Below are 16848 nucleotides of genomic sequence, written 5' to 3' on the forward strand. Positions count from 1 at the left end.
TTTGGTCTTTAACCAGCCTGTCACCCTTAAGAAGCCTTAAAAACTGCTGACATACTAGTGCCTACTGCTGTATGAAAAGGGAACACTGTGATTGCAAGGAACACATGAGATGACATTTAGGGACATGGTAAGCATAGGGCTTTGTCAGAATCCATACTTTCCAGCCCCTGAAGGTTGTGTGATGTTCCTACTGGACTTAATGCAGACCGCATGTATATGCTTTGTTTTCTTCCTCCATTTATCCATAACCACAGAAAAGGATAGCATTTGGACAAACTCTTTAGCGAAATCACTACACCAGGATAAGTAAGCTCCACTCAGAAGTATATCAGGATCACACCATTCTGACCTCATGTAATTGTTTCCCCCCCAAAAAAATCATTATGGCAACTCTGTCCCAAGAACAGATACCAGGATCAGTGTTCTGTCTAAGCTGTGCCTGAGAGTGGCCCCTCATTAACACAGGAAGCCCTGCTCAGCAGCAATCCGGAGCTGTCCATTTTAAGATTACAGCAATGCAGATATATTTGCTCGGGGGGGTGGGGAGGTGGGCAGGGGGATTAGAGGGAACATTGACCAGGATTCACAGCTGTAACAGGTTGCAAAAGCGAGGCATTCTACACAGCTAAGCCAGGAAATGTGAATTACTACAAAACCATTCCTCAAAAAGCACAAAACCTGCTGTTAAGTAGTGAGTTCAGCCAGCATAGTGATTCAGCATTTTTATTAAGTGAATACAAACTACAGCCCAGCACTCAACATGCAGCAATATATACAGTTGGGCAGGGGAAAACCTGCCCCCATGAATCAGAAATCACCCTGTGATTGCACCCTTTTTGGATCCTTCATTAGAATATGCATTCTCATTGGCAGATCCTAGCATCCCCTGATACTGCCTCCTGATTGGCCAGTTTGAATTATGTGGCCAGTTGGGATACAGATCTTTGGATCCTCTCAGTCTATTGTATTGTGCCTCAAGCTCAGGATACAACACTTGCAATATCTTGTTCAGGAAAAAAGGTGTTCAGAGTGCTCTGATATGCTTCATCAAAGGCTCAGTGATTTAACCACCCTCCTGGATGACTGCCTCTCCAGATATCAGGGAGACCAAGGGGGATGATGAGACACATAGAATAGAAGAACATCATTGTAAAAATACTATTTCACCTTGCTCACCAACTTCTCAATGAGCACCTAGATCTTCTTCATGGTCTCTGTGCTTCATACTTATGGGATGAAGCGCCAGTCCGGGATTTTTCGCTGCCCGACCCCGGTAGGCATGCGCGACAGCTCCAGTGCGCATGCCCACCCGGTGGGCGCAAATATCCCACCAGTTCCTTCCTTACCGCCGCGTCGGATAGACTTGTTTTCATCACTCCGGTTGGTAGTTATTTACCTTTTTTTCCTTCTCCGGGTTTCTCTTCGTTTTTTCGTCATTCCTGGGTGTTTATATATATATATATATATATATATATATATATATATATATATATATATATATATATATATATATAAAGAAAAAAAATTAGAGACTATTAGTTGTTTCACCCATTCGGGGTTTCTTCCCCTGCCCTTCTCCCACCATCCCTGTCTATGGAAAAGCATTGGGGGGGGGGGGTTTAAGCGGTGCCTTAAGTGTGGGAGCAAGATCCCTCCTCCAGACGGACATTCTTTTTGTCTGCTGTGCCTTGGGGAAGGTCATCAGTGGAATCCTGCCATCACTGCTCAAAATTTTTCAAGCAGACTAGGAAAAACCGAGCGGCGAAACTTTCGGCAGCGCTGGTAAAATCGGCTCTCGGACTGTAGAGCCGACAAACACTTTGGTGTCGACAAGCACTTTGATGACCACCCCGGCATCGATATCAGTTCCGACCTCATCGAGCCAACCGACCAAACCATTCCAGGGAGCCGACCGTCCCCACAAGCGTGCAGGCTCGACATCCCATTTGGAACCATTGACCCCAGCCAAGAAGGCCAAAGGGGCCCGGGACTCACGTTCTGCTGAGCCCAGGAAGCACAAGGAGAAAAAAAGCCGCCAGGACAGGCGGACCCCTTCTCCGCCACTGAAGGACCTGGCGATAGTTTCAGGGAAGCCTTTGGAGAAACTCCTTGCTTCACCGATTCGACCGAAGAACCCCTTGGGTCTGACGGATGTTCCGCAGACCTCTCTCTCCGGCTCCGACCAGGAGGTCGACCCTACAAATGAACATATGAAGAACATATGAAGCTGCCTTCTACTGAATCAGACCTCCCTCGGTCCATCAAAGTCAGTATTGTCTACTCAGACTGGCAGTGGCTCTCCAGGGTCTCAAGCTGAGGTTTTTCACGCCTACTTGCCTGGACCCTTTTCAGTTGGAGATGCCGGGGATTGAACCTGGGACCTTCTGCTTACCAAGCAGATGCTCTACCACTGAGCCACCATCCCTCCCTATAGAACGGTTGGCAGACTGAAGGAGGGCGGCGATCCTAGCTCAGCATCGGACTTAGAGGTTTCGCAGCTGAGGGGCCACTCAACACCGAAGATGCTCTTGATCCAGCCCAAGAGATTCAGGGAGCCTTCGGACCCTTTTAGATGTCCTCATCCTCTGCCCAACTGGGACCCGTGACCGTGGGCTTACCCATTTGGGGGCTATCCCTATCATTCTCCATACCCTTGGTACCCTCCCCAGAACCCCGATTGGGATCAGCACTTGGAGGCCTCTTACCACTCTAGAGTCTCGGCACACTCTCCACCAGGTTGCCGAGAGTCATCAATGCTGACTTCGACCCTGAGGTTGGTCAGGAAGCCGACACGCTCCAATGGTCCCGACGTTGAGAAAACCTCCTCGACTAGGATTGCCATTGATGGCCCAGGTTTACCATCAGCTGAGAGCGTATCTTTTTCGCCATCGACTTCCGATGACGATGGGGAAGAGCAGTTGGGCCATCAGCAGGAGGTATCGTCCCCAGAATCCAGAATAGCCGAGGACCTTCCAATCTCTCCTTTGGAAGATATGAAGTCCTATGGGGTATTCATTAAAAGGATGGCGAATTCCTTGTCTTTGCCTGTGGTCCAGCCTCAGCCAGTCATTGACGACACAGTCTTCGACATCATGCAGAAGGACACTTCGACAGCGATAGCCCTTCCCATTACTAAGGTCATCTTGCAAGCCATCAAAGATCCTTGGTCATATGAACATATGAAGCTGCCTTATACTGAATCAGACCCTTGGTCCATCAAAGTCAGTATTGTCTTCTCAGACTGGCAGTGGCTCTCCAGGGTCTCAAGCTGAGGTTTTTAACACCATTTTGCCTGGACCCTTTTTTGGAGATGCCGGGGATTGAACCTGGGACCTTCTGCTTCCCAAGCAGATGCTCTACCACTGAGCCACCGTCCCTCCCCAAGCAGGGTCCAAGCCTGCCTCAACCCCTATCTCGTCCAAGCGTATGGATCACATGTATAGGATATAGGAACAGGGCGCAGAGTTCCTCTTCAACCATCCACGCCCCAACTCTGTAGTAGTGTCGTCCTCCTCTAAGGCTAAGAAGACCCACACCTCACCTCCAGATAAAGAGGGGAAGAGGATTGATACGTTTGGCAGGCATTTCTATTCTGCAGGCATTCTGGCTATTAAAATCTCTAATTATTCTGCCTGCATGGCGAGATACCAGTATTCCCTATGGGAGCAGCTTTCACCGCTCCTGGCTTCTCTGCCTGAGGATAAGCGCTCTTTGGCCAAGAAGGCTCAGAGAGAGGGAATGCTCCTAGCAAAACAACAGCTGCAGGCTTCCAAACATATGGTGGACACTGCAGCTAAAACTCTTACCTCAGCCATTACGTTGCGTCATCACTCTTGGCTTCAAGACCAAGGGTGACAATTGGGGGGGAGCTGTCTCAGAGGCACCCACTTCATTGTGGTGTGCCCCAGGGAGCAGTTCTCTCCCCGATGTTGTTTAACATCTTTATGCGCCCCCTTGCCCAGATTGCACGGAGGTATGGGCTGGGTTGTCATCAATATGCAGATGACACCCAGCTCTATCTATTGATGGACGGCCGGGCTGGTGATGTCCCTATAAATTTGGACCGGGCATTACAAGCCATGGCTGACTGGCTCAGGCTGAGCGGGCTGAAGTTGAATCCGGCGAAGACTGAGGTCCTTTGCGTGGGCCGCGGCGGACCGGGAGGGGAGATTACCCTACCGGCTTTTGACGGTGCGCCACTGGTACCAGTGCGCAAAGTCAAAAGCCTGGGAGTGCTACTGGAATCCTCTCTATCAATGGAGGCCCAGATAGCCGCCACTGCTAGATCCGCCTTCTTCCATCTCAAGAGGGCGAGGCAGCTGGCTCCCTTCTTGGAGCGCAGCGACCTAGCAACTGTGATCCACGCAACGGTCACTTCGAGACTAGACTACTGCAATGCCCTCTACATGGGGCTGCCCTTACACCGAACACGGAGACTTCAGGTAGTCCAGAACGCGGCGGCCAGGCTGCTGGAGGGACTACCACGGTGGGAACCTGCGCGGCCTGGGCTGCGGGATCTGCATTGGCTGCCGGTTGTGTACCGTGTTCGCTATAAAGTGCTGGTTATTACCTTTAAAGCCCTATATGGCCGAGGACCTGCCTACCTAAGGGACCGCCTCTCCCCATATGTGCCCCAGAGAGCACTGAGATCTAGCTCTCAGAACTTACTAACAATCCCTGGGCCAAGAGATGCTAGGTTGAAGGCTACTAGGGAGCAGGCCTTCTCAGTGATGGCCCCTCGTTGGTGGAACCACCTTCCAGAGATGGTGCGAGCCCTGCGGGACCTGAACCAATCCCGCAGGGCTTGCAAAACATTTCTTTTCCAGCTTGCTTTCGAGATAGAACCCGATTAATCTGACATGTGGACATCTAGCCATCTTGTGGATATTATGATTACAGAATTTAGCACCCATTTTATACATTTTATCTATTTTAAATAATTTATTATGCAATTGATATATTTAAAATTGTTTACATTGTTTTATATGAATCATGGGATCTCCATGTCTGTTAGCCGCCCTGAGCCCGCTTCGGCGGGGGAGGGCGGGATATAAAAATAAAGTTATTATTATTATATTATTATTCATTCCACCGCTCTCCAGTTAGACACAAGATCCTGGGTTGAGTATCTTCCTTTTGAAGGTGTAGGTCTATTCAGCTCCATTACGGACGTAGTCCTACAGGAAATGGACAAGAGTATCAAGACGTCTCGTAACTTGGGAGTACCTTCATCTTCCTCTCACCCTGGCAAGTCTCGCCCATGGTCCAAACAATGGCCTAAGAAGCCCTACCACGCCAAATCCCCTGAGGGTTCGTGGAAGCCACGTACAGGACAGTATGAGGCTAAGAGTTCCTTCACTGCAGGAGGGAAAACCAAGTTTTCTTCTTTTTCCTCTCATATGGGAAAGTCTAAGGCTGGCAGGAATCCCAAGCAGGGACTTTGACTTTGGCATCCCCCCTTCTCTCCCCCCCTCCTCTGGGCCCACCCACCTCCACAGTTTCTTGCAAGCATGGCAGCAGATTACCACCGAGAAGTGGGTCTTGTCCATCATACAGGAGGGTTATGTGATAGAATTTGTTCAGCCCCCTTCGTATCCCAGATTGGTGATCACACACCCTACAGCGGTTTTGCTGGAGGAAGTTCAAAATCTGTTCTGCAAGCGAGCAATAGAACCCGTTCCCGATCATCTCAAGGGCCAGGGGTTCTACTCCAGGTATTTCACGGTTCTCAAGCGGGACGGTGAACTTTGTCCGATCATGGATTTGAGGGGCCTGAACGAATTCATCGCTTATCAAAAGTTCAGAATGCTGACTCTACAAAGCATCCTTCCACTCATCAACAAGGGAGATTGGATGGCTACCCTAGACTTGAAGGATGCCTACTTCCACATCAGCATCCTCCCAAGTCACAGGAGGTTTCTTTGGTTTGCCATGGGGACACACCATTTTCAATATCAGGTGCTCCCTTTTGGGCTCTCTATGGCCCCCAGGGTCTTCACAAAGACCATGGTTGTTGTGGTGGCTTACCTTTGGCTCCAGGGTATCATCCCTTTTCCCTACATAGACGATTGGTTGGTGGTTGCTGTGTCCGAAGCTTCTCTCAGAGCGCACCTACAGGTGGTTCTTAGCCTCTTGAGTGCACTAGGACTTCTGGTGAATGAGAAGAAATTTCACCCCAGCACAAAGAGTTCAGTTTATTGGAGTGATTTTGGACACCACCCAGCATCTGGCGTTTCTTCCATATTCCCGGGCGTTGGATATCATCTCTCTGGTTCAACTCCTTCAGGCAGTGAGATGCGCTTCTGTTCTGCAGATCCAACATCTCTTGGGCCTCATGGTGGCTACTACCAATGTTCTGCGCTTTGCAAGGCTGAGGATGCGAGTCCTCCAGCTCTGGTTCATCAGTAATTACAAACCGGTGAGAGATCTCCCGTCCAAGATTCTACAAGTCCCTTTGCTGGTGCTTCAATCTCTGGATTGGTGGAGAATGAAGTCCAATCTTTGTCGAGGAGCTCCATTTAATCTCTCTCTCCCTTCATTCACGGTAACAACAGATGCCTCACTGTGGGGATGGGGAGCACACCTCGGAGATCTCTGCATAGGCAGCCCATGGCCCCTGTCGATGGCTCACCATCATATCAATTTTTTAGAGCTCACGGTAGTTCATCTGGCCTTGAGATCGTTTCTATCCCTAATCAGTGGTCAGACCGTAGCTGTGCTGTTGGACAACACGACAGCTGTCAGTTATATAAATCACCAGAAGGCTGTGTGCGTTGGCTGTGTCCAGAAGGCTGTGTGCGTTGGCAATGCAGCTTTGGGAGACCTTCATAGCTTCTCAGACTTTCATTGTAGCCACCCACCTACCCGGGGAGCTCAATGTTCAAGCAGACTCCCTGAGCAGGGGAAAGGTCTCCCATCACGAATGGGAGCTGAACTGGAGATACCTCGAACCTCTGTTCCGGGAGTGAGGTCATCCCAGAATAGACGTGTTTGCCACAGCAAACAATCGGAAGTGCAAACAGTTCTGCTCCAGGGGAGGGACAGACCCAAGATCCCTAGGGGACGGTCTTCTGCTTCCGTGGGCAGACAAGTTCCTCTACCTGTTTCCACCCTTGCCTCTTCTCACCAGAGTGCTTTACAAATTGGCCCAGAAACGCCTGGAGTGTATCCTAGTTGCTCCTTGGTGGCCTTGACAGACTTGGTTTCCTTTCCTTCTAGCCATGGCAGGGGGGTGTCACCACAAGTTTCCGTCGGAACCGGATCTCCTTTTGGCTCAAGGCAGCCGCCTGTTTCACCACGACATCCCTCACCTTCCTATTTATATTAGTTAATTAAAACAAAAACAATAAATCATAATATATAAAAATCAATTTTTTTCTAACCACTTGTAGACTTTTTCCCATATCTTTACCGCTTCACTCTTCGGCATCCCTTTTACCAAATTGGATAAAATGTCCATTTCAGCAACTTGGAGTATTTTCTGAATTACCTCTTCCTTTTGTGGGACTACCTTTTGCCTCCAACACTTTGCAAATAAAATTCTTGCCGCTGTCAAAATATAGACAGTAATATATTCGTCTTCACGAGGGACTTCCTCTCTAACTAATGAAAGTAGCATCATTTCCGGCTTAAACAAAATATTTATCTTAAGTATTTCTTTCAACATTTTATGAATATCTACCCAATATCTCTTTGCTGAGTTACACGTCCACCATAAGTGGTATAAGGATCCTATCATTATTCCGCACTTCCAACATTTAGGGGATATAGAATGCTTGATCTTATTTAATTGGACCGGGGTAATATACCATCTATGAAAGATTTTAAAGAAATTTTCTCTAAAGTTTACCGGTTTTATAATCTTATAATTGTTTTTCCATAATATCTCCCATTGGTTCAAAGTTATATTTTTCTTCAAATTTTTGGACCACTTTATCATGGTTTATTTTACTATTTCCTCCTCAAGCTTTATTTGCATCATATAGTTATAGACCTTCTTAATGACTTTTTCTTGTCTTGTGGCTATTATTATATCGAAGTCAAAATTCTCCTTAGTAAAACCTAATACTTTATCTTTGTTGTATTTTGATACTATTTGTGTCATTATCCACCGATCAATTTTTATTCCCAACACTTCCAAATCCTCCTTCTTTCTGATTTTATTCTTTTCATCCAATAAATCTATGTATCTAATCACCCTCCTAGAGTGCCATAGCTGCGGCATAGTTGAAGCCTCCTCTGGTGAAAGCCACCTAGGCGTTTTGTCATATATTTTTCTTTTAACTTCTCTCCAGACTTCATAAAGAGATTTTCGTACTAAAAGATTTCTGAAATACTTTTGTGGTTTTTCGATGTACCATAAATTTGCGTGCCATCCTGCCTGTAAATCAAATCCTTCTAAGGCTAATAGACGATTATCATCCAAAGTTACCCAATCTTTTAACCACAGGGTTGCACATGCTATATAAGTTTCATAATCAGGGAGCCCCAACCCCCCGTTCTCTTTCTTATCTGTTAGAATCTTCCATCTGACCCTAGATTTATTTCCTTGCCATATAAAAGCTCTCGACCCAAATATAAGCCGAGGCTTCTAATTTTACCCCAAAAATCTGGGAAAACTTATTGACTCGAGTATAAGCCGAGGGTGGGAAGCGCAGCAGTTACTGGTAAATTACAAAATTAAAATACTGGTAGATACCAATAAAACGACATTAATTGAGGCAGTAAACTATTGTTCTGCAAGTAGAAAAGAGGGTCCCGCCTATGCACTCATCTCGAGTCCCCCTCCCTACTGGCCGCCTCACGCCCGCCAATAACTGTGGGCGCATCACATCCACTGTGATTGGCGGCGCTTGTTGTCACCATATCCCCGCGGCTGTAGTGAAAAAGCTGGGCGGGCGGCTGATTAAGCTTGAATCAGCCGCCTATATTACTGAATAGAGTGATCAGCCGCCCGCCCGCCTATATTACTGATTAGGGTAATCAGCCGCCCGTCCGCGTGGGAGCTGATTAACCATCAATATAGGCATGCGGGCGGTGCGCTGATTCAACCAGCTGCCCACCCGCACAGCTACCGATATTTTACTGATTAGGGTAATCATTATTATAGCCGGGCAGGCGGCTGATTAATCAATAAAATATGCAGGTGTATAGGCAGGCCGGATAGAATAGTGACTCGAGTATAAGCTGAGGAGGGGGGTTTTCTGCCCAAAATTTGGGCAGAAAAACTCGGCTTATACTCGAGTATATACGGTAGTAAAAAAAAGTTTTCCTAACTGCAAAGTTCGCCATTTGGAATAAAAATAAAACTTTTGGAAGTATACTCATTTTAAGTAGTGCAGCTCTACCCATAAAAGAGAGTCTCAAATCACTCCATTTTTTTAATAATAACTCTATCTCTTTTAGTAAAGGTATGTAATTGTCCTCATATATAGTGCTGCATTTATTTGAGACTGTTATTCCTAAATATTTTACTTTTTTATCCGTTTTAAAACCTGTTTTCCTTTCAAGATCACCAACTTCCTGCGATGTCATATTTTTGGTCAGAATTTTTGATTTATTTTTGTTTACTCTTAAGCCCGCAACCTCTCCATATTCGCTTAAATCTTTTAAAACCTCCTCAGCCGATTCCAAGGGGTTTTGAAGAGTGAGAACCATATCATCAGCATAAGCCAGCAGTTTGTACTCTTCACCTTTTACTTTTAGTCCTTTAATTTTGGTGTCACTCCTTATTACATCATTTAAAACTTCCAGAGATAAAATAAATAGTAGCAGGGACAAGGGGCAACCTTGCCTTGTGCCTTTGGAAAGAATTATCTCCTCAGTCAGGTCTCCATTAATTATTATTAATTATTATTTTAGTCAATTGTTTATCATAGATTGCTTGTATATTTTTTATAAAGATCTCTCCAAAATTCATTTTCTTTAAAAGTTCGAACACTACTCGCCCTCCTTTCCCTCTGCTGCTGGTCATGGTACTCTTGATAGGTGGCGGCAGGAAGGAACTGGCGGGATATTCATGCCTACCAGGGTCGGGCAGCGAAAAATCCCAGACTTTGGAGTTGCCGATCAGGGATCAGCGCTGGTGCTTTATCCCATGCGTGTGAATGCACAGATGACCACTCGAAGATCATCAGTTACAGGTAGGAAACCTGTTTTTCCTAGAACTCTACTGAAGCTGCTAACCAGTATTCATCACATCATTCAACATGTGCAGAGGGTGCAAGGATGTTCCCAACTCTGTGACTGCAAGACCCAAATAAAAAATGCCTAGTGAGAACACAGTGATGTTTGTGGAGTGTTGCTCCCTTTGTCCTCCCATTAGTCCTATGCCTTTCTAGAAATGCAAATAAATGTAGCAGGTGCAGCTACACCCACTATGAAGACAATGACATCAAAAAGTTTCATCTGTTGCTCCTTGGTTATATAGCAATCTCAGGTCCTAGAATACAAATGAGTTTTATTTCTCATGAAGATGTAAAGACCACACTCCAAAACTTAAGTGAGAATCGCTTCAGTTGGGTTTTTATTTGCATGATAGGTGTCACAAAGGAAACACCTCATCAGGTGATAGAATCATAGAATCACAGCATTCAAAAGGCCATACGGACATCTAGTCCAGGGGTGGCCAATGGTAGCTCTCCAGATGTTTTTTGCCTACACCTCCCATCAGCCCCAGCCAGCATGGCCAATGGCTGGGGCTGATGGAAGTTGTAGGCAAAAAACATCTGGAGAGCTACCGTTGGCCACCCCTGATCTAGTCCAACTCCTTGCTCAATTCAGGATCAGCCTAGAGCATCCCTGGCCAGTGTTCATCCAGCTACTGCTTAAAGACTGCCAGTGAGGGGGAGCTCACCACCTCCCTCAGTAGCTGATTCTACTGTTGAACAACTCTTACTGTAAACAAGTTTTTCCTGATATTCAGCAGGTACCTTCAAACCCTTAATTTAAATGTATTATTGCAAGTTCTCTCCTCTGCTACCAAGAAGAACAGCTCCATGCCCTCCTCCGATAAGTTATATTGGAAGGATAGGGAGGGAAGGGTTGGAGGCGGGGTGGCTCTGTATTTCAGAGAGGATATACAATCCAGTAAGACTGAGGTCAGAGAATTAGATTCTCTTTTAGAAATGCTTTGGGTTGAAATAGAGGGCCCAAAAGGAAATTTAACTATGGGAGTTTGTTATCGCCCACCAAATCAAAAGAGAGAGGACGATTATAATATGATAATTATAATATATTATAATATGATGGAAGGCTTAAAGATAGCGGCAAAACGTAAAAACTGTGTCGTAATAGGTGATTTTAACTACCCGCAGATTGATTGGGTCAATATGTGTTCTGGTCGAGAGAAAGAGATTGAGTTTCTTGATGCTCTCAATGACTGTGCTATGGAGCAGATGGTCTCAGAACCTACCAGGAGTGGGGCGATCCTGGATTTGGTCCTAAGTAATGCCCAAGACTTGGTGAGAGATGTAAAAGTGATTGCGCCACTGGGGAGCAGTGACCATAATGTTATTGATTTCACCATTTGCATAAATAGGGAGTTGCCCAAAAAGACCGCCACAACCACGTTTAACTTTAAAAGGGGTAAATTCTCTGAGATGAGGAGGCATGTGAGGAGGAAACTGAAAGGAAAGGTAAATATGGTCAAAATGCTTGGGGAAGCTTGGAGACTACTTAAAACTATAATCCTAGAAGCTCAGATAAAATACATATCACAAGTTAGGAAAGGCACAAACAGGCATAAGAAAAGGCCTGCATGGTTAACAAACAAAGTAATGGAAGCTGTAAAAGGTAAGGAGGACTCCTTTAAGTGGTGGAAAACCAGTCCAAGTGAGATTAGTAAAAGGGAACACAGGCTATGGCAAATCAAATGCAAGACTGTGATCAGGCAGGCAAAAAGGGACTATGAGGAGCATATTGCAAAAAACATAAAGACCAACAATAAAAATTTCTTCAAATATATTAGAAGTAGGAAACCAGCCAGGGAGGCAGTGGGGCCCTAGGATGACCATGGGGTAAAAGGATTACTGAAGGAGGATAGGGAAATGGCTGAGAAGCTGAATGCATTTTTTGCCTCCGTCTTCACTGTGGAAGATGAGAACTTTTTGTCCGCCCCAGAACCACTCATTTTGGAAGGGGTGTTGAAAGACCTGAGTCAGATTGAGGTGACAAAAGAGGAGGTCCTACAACTGATAGACAAATTAAAAACTAATAAGTCACCGTGTCCGGATGGCATACATCCGAGAGTTATGAAAGAACTCAAAGTTGAACTTGTGGATCTTTTGACAAAAATCTGTAATCATTCATTGAAATCTGCCTCCGTTCCTGAGGACTGGAAGGTAGCAAATGTCACCCCCATCTTTAAAAAGGGTTCCAGAGGAGATCCGGGAAATTACAGGCCAGTCAGTCTGATTCAATACCGGGAAAGTTGGTAGAAACCATTATCAAGGACAGAATGAGTAGGCACAATGATGAACACGAATTATTGAGGAAGACTCAGCATGGATTCTGTAGGGGAAGATCTTGCCTCACTAACCTATTACATTTCTTTGAGGGGGTGAACAAACATGTGGACAAAGGAGACCCGATAGATGTTGTTTACCTTGACTTCCAGAAAGCTTTTGATAAAGTTCCTTATCAAAGGCTCCTTAGAAAGCTTGAGAGTCATGGAGTAAAAGGACAGGTCCTCTTGTGGATCAAAAACTGGCTGAGTAATAGGAAGCAGAGAGTGAGTATAAATGGGCAGTCTTCGCAATGGAGGACGGTAAGCAGTGGGGTGCCGCAGGGCTCGGTACTGGGTCCCATGCTCTTTAACTTGTTCATAAATGATTTAGAGTTGGGAGTGAGCAGTGAAGTGGCCAAGTTTGCGGATGACACTAAATTGTTCAGGGTAGTGAGAACCAGAGAGGATTGTGAGGAACTCCAAAGGGACCTGTTGAGGCTGGGTGAGTGGGCGTCAATGTGGCAGATGCAGTTCAGTGTGGCCAAGTGCAAAGTAATGCACATTGGGGCCAAGAATCCCAGCTACAAATACAAGTCGATGGGGTGTGAACTGGCAGAGACTGACCAAGAGAAAGATCTTGGAGTCGTGGTAGATAACTCACTGAAAATGTCAAGACAGTGTGTGTTTGCAATAAAAAAGGCCAACGCCATGCTGGAAATTATTAGGAAGGGAATTGAAAACAAATCAGCCAGTATCATAATGCCCTTGTATAAATCGATGGTGCGGTCTCATTTGGAGTACTGTGTGCAGTTCTGGTCGCCGCACCTCAAAAAGGATATTATAGCATTGGAGAAAGTCCAAAAAAGGGCAACTAGAATGATTAAAGGGCTGGAACACTTTCCCTATGAAGAAAGGTTGAAACGCTTGGGACTCTTTAGCTTGGAGAAACGTCGACTGCGGGGTGACATGATAGAGGTTTACAAGATAATGCATGGGATTGAGAAAGTAGAGAAAGAGGTACTTTTCTCCCTTTCTCACAATACAAGAACTCGTGGGCATTCGATGAAATTGCTGAGCAGACAGGTTAAAACGGATAAAAGGAAGTACTTCTTTACCCAAAGGGTGATTAACATGTGGAATTCACTGCCACAGGAGGTGGTGGCAGCCACAAGCATGCCCATCTTCAAGAGGGGTTTAGATAAAAATATGGAGCACAGGTCCATCAGTGGCTATTAGCCACAGTGTGTGTGTGTATATATATAAACTTTTTGGCCACAGTGTTTTGGACTGGATGATCCAGTCCAACATGGCTGGATGATCCTGATCCAATATGGCTTATGTTCTAAGAGATAGCCCTTCAAACACTTAGAGGGAGCATTCATGTCTTCCCCCACCTCCTCTTCTCTAGACTGAACATTCCCAAATCCCTCAGGCTTTCCTCATAAGGATTGCTCTCTAAGCCCCTGATCACCCTTGTCACTCTCCTCTGCACCTGCTCCATTCTGTCCTTTTTGTTTATTAAAGAATAACCTTAAGTACTGTTTCCTTCATGGTCTGTTGCTCCAAGCCCTTCCCTGGAGTATTGCCTAAGCTGTACTCATTGTCAAGTCCCAATACTCCAAATAATGAGATCCTTTGTTATTTCAAATAGATTCATTTATTCGAGCTAGGTTAGAACCATCACTGACAATTCAGTGAGAAGAATAAAGAAGCAGGGACTTTATAGATAGATAGGGACCATTACCAAATGGCAGGCATTATTCAAAGCGAGAGGTCACAGGGTTACTCAGTATTGTAACTTTCACTACACAGGCTTCTACTACATACTTGGGAACTGATAAAGACCTGGGAACTAGAAGATGTCACACCTCACAGTCTTTCTGAAGACACAATACCGCAAAGAGCAATAAAAAACAGACTGTTATTCTACCAGGGCCACTAGGGCTGTAAATACTCAGGAAGGATGGATGAGGGACTTGACACTCTTTTTAAGCACAAACTAAAAATCCTTTGACATGGAGGTCTGGGACTGCGTTTGTGAAATGAGTGTTAATATGCGCACCGAAAATTTCTGGTAACAGGGAAGACAAAATATCCTGTTTGCAAAACTGCTGTAACTCTGGCATTTTAAGCATACAATCCTATGGGGGGGGTTGAAAGTGCTTGGGGAGCAAACAATACCCCGCATAAGTCCAGTTGTGCCACAGCAGAGGGGACTTACATGGGCGTGGGGCTGCTGGAGCACTGCCCTGCCCAAGAGCAGCGACACCTGAGGGCTGCGTCCGAATGTTGGCAGAAGTGCGGCAAAGCGAGCCGCTCCGATGCAGGAGGGGGTGGAGTCGGGGGCGCAGCCAGGCTTAGGCGGCTCCCTAAGGACTTTGGGCCATGACACGCCCCCCCAAAAGGTATAAAGTTATGTCCACGGAAATGGTGGCGTATTCCACAGGCACTCCTTGAAACCAAAAACAAAGGTTGCCCCCGCCACCGCAGGAGCTGGCTAACCCCTTAGGGAGCAGTGTAATTGCCTCACCAATCCTCTCGCATTCCAGGCTGGGTGAGCCCCCCTCCCCAACACTCAATCGCTGTTCCCCTCCCCCTAGAAATACTTCCGCTCCAGCCTTGTGCAACCCATTTATTAGGGACAGTCACAAGGGCGAGGGGCTCTGCCGTGCAGACTTAGAGCGAGGGACAGGCATATTGGTGACAGGCACTGCACGGCACGATTGCTTACCTTAGACTGTATCTTGGACTTGCAAGGGGGAGAGTGAGGTCTGTCCCCTGGGGCTAACTGCCCTTGTTCCCAGGTCTCAACAGGTTTCCGGCTCCCAGAGGCTCAGTGTGCGAGGACGGTCGCCCATGGCTGGGTAAGTGCAACTGTGCACCCCCACTGTTGTCCTCTGCTCACTCAAGGCCGGGTGGAGTGCAAGCATTTCCGGCACTTCAGCCAGGCAGTGGGCTCTGGCAGGGGGCAGTTGCTGGCCCCTCCCCAGTGCTGCTGCTGGCCCCCTTCTCTTGGTCTGTTCTCTGTCGCATTCCCACCCCTGGCAGGGCAGGGGAGGGGGGTCTGCCAGCTGCTTTGATGCCGGGAGGTGAGTCAGAGACTGTTCCTTTAAGAGAGTCCCTGGCTGAAACACAGCCTGCTCCTCCAGCTGCCGCCCCTGCAGGTGCTCTTGATCTCTGTCTCTGTTTTGCAGGTGGGAATCCAGCACAGAGGCTTCTGTGTGTGGCGTTCCAACCCCCCCCCCCACTCCCTCAGCTGTTCCTGCCTGCCGCTCCGATTGGAGCCCCGCCCCCAGTGAGACTGTCCGACGTGCACTGCGGATACCATTGCACTCTGTTCCAGAAAAATAAAGTCTGAGCTGTGCCCTCCTTTGTCTCTCCTGCTTAGCGTCTGCTGCATGTTTCCTATGTCCCCCCCCCCCCAGCTACTCTCAGTGGGCTCCCCAGGGAATTGGAGGGCAGGTTCTTGGGGGTGGGTAGGGAGAGGGCGTGGCTGGACAGGGGAGGGTGGGTTGCCACCCCTCAGACTGGCCAGCCTGACAGCCTGCCCGACCCCACAGGGCTGTTGTGCTCAGAGCACAACGGGGGGGAGGCTGATGGAGTGGCTGCATGCCCAGTGCCTTGCACTCTGAGTTCTGCGACCCCTGGGAGAGGTGTTCCATGTACACAGCCGGGGGCATCAGGGTGGCACAGGGGGTGTCTGTTGGACTTGGTGGTCTGCTCATTCCCATACACACATTCCAGCCATTGTCTATGACAGCGAACTCCTGCACTTTGTGCTTTCTGTTTGTCTGCGCATGCCTCTGCCTGTCTGCCTGCCATTGGCAGAGTCTCTGACAGTGGGAGGGTGTGCAGGGATTGACGGCCTCTCAGGTGCAGGCTTTCCACCCCCCTCCCGGTCACATGCAACAGGTTGGCCAATCCTGTGGTCCTGCGCAACACTGTCCCTCCCCCCACCCCCACCTTGGCAGCGGGCCAATGGCGTGGGAACAGGCAGGATCACCACGGCGACAGCTTCTCGCTTGCTCTGCCCACGCTCCTCCTCCACGCCTGGCATAAGTCTCTCCTTTGGAAGTCAACTATGGCTGCCTACGTTAGTTCTACACTCGAGCGCAGCTACACGGCGGTTCTCAGGATTGGGCTGCCCATCTGGTTATCTTGAAGTTTAGATCATTTGTACATATCATAAAAAATATTCCCCATATAATATTTCACATTGACTGAATTTGCAAGGTTTATAAAGTGACAACAGGTAGAGAAGTGAGGAATCAAACCCAGTTCTCCCAGATTAGAATCCGTGCACTTAACCATTACACCAAACTGGCTCTCTATTACATAGAGAGAATCTGGGAGAACTGGGTTTGATTCCTCACTTCTCTACCTGCACCTGATGGTATGACCTT

This window comes from Heteronotia binoei, chromosome 1 (genome assembly GCF_032191835.1).
Source record: "Heteronotia binoei isolate CCM8104 ecotype False Entrance Well chromosome 1, APGP_CSIRO_Hbin_v1, whole genome shotgun sequence".
NCBI classification, from domain to species: domain Eukaryota; kingdom Metazoa; phylum Chordata; class Lepidosauria; order Squamata; family Gekkonidae; genus Heteronotia; species Heteronotia binoei.